The sequence below is a fragment of the Octodon degus genome, unplaced genomic scaffold (genome assembly GCF_000260255.1).
Source record: "Octodon degus isolate 3935 unplaced genomic scaffold, OctDeg1.0 scaffold00038, whole genome shotgun sequence".
Classification (NCBI taxonomy): domain Eukaryota; kingdom Metazoa; phylum Chordata; class Mammalia; order Rodentia; family Octodontidae; genus Octodon; species Octodon degus.
The window spans coordinates 10,933,080-10,936,735 of record NW_004524614.1 but is presented as its reverse complement, the minus strand read 5'-3'; the positions used below and the strand labels follow the sequence as shown (position 1 = coordinate 10,936,735).

Below are 3,656 nucleotides of genomic sequence, written 5' to 3'. Positions count from 1 at the left end.
TTGTTCCTTCTCGTCATTTTGTGTAGCACTGTCTTCTGCCCTTTGTTGTAGATCTTTGCTGTAGTTATAACCTTCACACGTACCGAAGTTCAGGTAGAGCTCTACAGAGTTTGGACTTATCCAGCTGCATCTGGCTTAGGTCTGCCTGCTGTGCTGAGGTCCTCTCACTAGGGACCTGGGATAGGACTGGGTCTGGGCGTTCCTGGCACTCGGCAGAAATTCCTGGGCTAGGACTGGGTCTGGGGGTTCCCGGAAGTCGGCAGAATTTCCTACTCTGTGGGAGGGGTGGGGAGGTACGGCGGAGCGGTGGGGGACGGCCCGAGGGTGTGGGAGAAGGTCCGGCCCACGCTGCACCTGGACTGGGACTCTGTAGCATTCATTCTTGATAAAACCCTATAACAAATTGGTCTTCCTCTCAATCTGTTACAGGCCATCTATGACAAACAACAGCCAACATCATACTAAATGGACAAAAACTGAAAACTTTCTCTCTAAAATCAGGCACAGTGCCTGCTTTGGCAGCACATATACTAAAATTGAAATGATATAGAGAAGATTATCAAGGTCCTTAAGCATGGATAAAATCAGGCACAAGACAAGGATGTCCACTGTAATCATTTGTATTCAATACATTCTGAAAACATTAACAAAAGCAATTAGATAAGAGAGAGAAATAAAAGGAATAAGGATGGGAAAGGAAGAAGTTAAACTATCATTATTTATAGACGACATGGTATTCTAAATAGAAGATCCCCAAAACTCCACCAAAAGACTTTTAGATTTGATAATCAAATTCACAAGTCTAGCTGGATACAAAGTCAACACTCAAGAATTAATAGCATTCCTGTGCACAAGTAACAAACTTACTAAGAGAGAAATTAGGGAAATCACACCTTTCATGACAGCATAAATAATGAAATACCTAGGAATCAATTTAACACAGGGAATAAAAGACCTTAACATTGAAAAGTATAATAAGTAAAAAAGAAATTGTAAGGATGTAAAAAAATGGAAAGACATCTCTTGTTCATGGGCAAGTACAGTGAAACTAGCCATACTTCCAAAATTGTTATGCAGATTTAATGCACTCCTGATCAAAATAGCAACAGCATACCTGACAGAATTGAAGAAAATGATTCTACAATTCATTTGGAACCATAAGAGACCTAGAATACCAAAAGTAATTCTGGGTAACAAAGGCAAGGCAGGGGGCATCACAACTTCTGACTTGAAATTATAAAACAAACTCACTGTAATTTTTTTTTAAAAAATCAGCATAGTACTGGAAAAAAGAGACTTGAAAGTCAATGGAACAGATCAGAAGATGCAGAAACAACTTTGATTACATTCAGCCACCTTATCTTTGACAAAGGGGCTAAACACATTCACTGGAAGAAAGGGCCTCTTTAATAAATGATGTCAGGAAAAGTGGCTTTCCACATGCTGAAGACTAAAAGTAGATCCATGTCTATCACCATGCATTAAACTCAAATCAAAATAGATCAAAGATCTAAATATTCAAACAGAAACACCAAAGCTTCTGGAAGACAGAATATACAGACTTTGGAAGATATAGGTGGGAGCAACGACTTTATGAACAAAGCCTTGATCACACAGGAAATAGTACAAAGAATCAACTTGAATCTCCTCTTACTAAAAAGCACAGCAAAAGAAATCACCAACAGAGTAAGAAACAACCCACAGAGTGGGAAAATATTTTTGCTACTGTTTCTCAGACAAAGGACTAAGATCTAGAATATATGAAAAACTAAAAAATAAACCAGAACTCTCAAATTTCAAGACCTATTCCAAAAATATGAATTTGAAATGAATAGACACTTCTCAGAGGAAGAAGTAGAAATGGTAAATAAATATATGAAAAAAATGTTCAACATCACTAGTCATTCAAGATATGCAACTTAAACATGCCTCATCATGGAGATTCCATGTCACTCCAGAGAAAAATATCAATTATCAAGAGATCAAACAATAACAAATGCTGGGGGAACTGGGAGGAGAGTAATGAACCTTTTCCATTGATGGTGGAAGTGCAGCCTGATACAACCACTGTGGAAATCAACATGCATGAAGATTCTTCAGATAAGTAAGGGTCAATTCAACACAGCTATTCCCCTTCTAATTAACATCTCAAAAGATTTAAAAGCATCAATCCACAACAATATATGCAACTAATGTTTATAGGAGCACAGTTTGTGATAGCTAAATTTTGTAAACAATTCAAATGTCCATCGATCAATGAATGGATTAAAAAAATGTGATGTTTTTTATACAACAAGGTACTACTCTGCCATAAAGGATAAACTTGAGACACTTCTAAGTAAATGGATGTACCTTGAAGCCCTTTTCTTAAGTGAAATCAATCAGACACACATATTTAAATATCATACTGTTTTTCTGGTGTGAGAAACAGAAAGGGTAAACAAGGACCAAAATATATAATAAATATTGGGAAACAGGAAGGGGAACAAGAAAGGGGCTAGTGAGGAAAGGAAGGAAAGGATGGAAGTAAATAGAAGGAAAAATAGAAACAAAGCCTTGGTATATAAAGTGAAGAACAGCGACTGAAGGAAGGAGAGGGTATTGAGAAGAAAAGAAGAATCAAGATGTTTTATGTACAGGTGTAAATTCCCTATGATGCATGTGATCATTGTGTATCTCTAAAATGTACCAATAAAATTAATTTTGAAAATAAGTGGCAGTATATCATCCAAGTTTGGCATAACTAGAGAACTCTCTGCAGACTATTGGACTGAAACAGACACTGGCACACACAGAAGGGTCCCCATGGAGAGAACAAACACCTTGCTCAAGACAAAGTCACTTTCGAGAAAATTGTCACTCAAAGAATGAATTGTATGAGTCCTCATGTGTTTTCAGAAAAGGGCAAAGGAACCAAAACAATCCCACTGGTTCCTGGGGCTTTCCTCTGGCCATCCAGCCTTCCCCTAGATTGGCTCAAACTGGTTCTGAGCCACCAACCCCCATACTCAATCACTTTCATCTATTTACATAAATATAGAATCATCCTATTTATTTCTTTTCTTTTTGAAATTATTTGAAAATGTTATCAAACTGCAGAGTAAGAAACAATTCTCATTATTCTACTATAAGTTAAACTCTCCTTAGATGTCCAACCCCATAGAGATGATTTATGAAATAATGAAGTATTATTCTAATTTTCCTTACTATATAAATACATATAAACTAACAAAAACAAAAAAGAAACAATATAAAATTGAACTCCAACTTATTTTGTATTTCCTATGTCTATATATTTTTCCGGAAAATACTGTAGTTCCTCTCTTTTTAGATAAATGCATATCAAATGATTCATATAGTCATTAAGTCAATGATAATTATGAACCCTTGCTTGTCTGTGCTGTGCTATTACCTATCATACTTCAGTCCCCATCATGCAAGTGGGTCTCTGCCATACCAATAGAATGAAATGAGAAGGACACTAATATACTGATCAAATGAATACTTCATCCCCGTCCTCTCAACCATTCATTGGCATTAAACACGGATGAGAGGCCAGGGAGATAGCTCAGTAGAATAAGTGCTTGCCTGGCAAGTGCAAGGTACCGCAATCCCTGGTACCGCAAAAAAGGAAAAAAAAAAAAAAACCATGGATG

The 3,656-nt window shown here is 36.8% G+C and overlaps 1 non-coding gene across 1 annotated transcript; it reads left to right on the top strand.

The window, feature by feature from the left end:
* The first annotated feature begins 506 nt into the window (after positions 1 to 506).
* On the top strand, positions 507 to 614 carry LOC111816737. The gene has a single exon (XR_002821074.1). It is a non-coding gene; the product is annotated as a U6 spliceosomal RNA (small nuclear RNA).
* Positions 615 to 3,656: the final 3,042 nt, after the last annotated feature.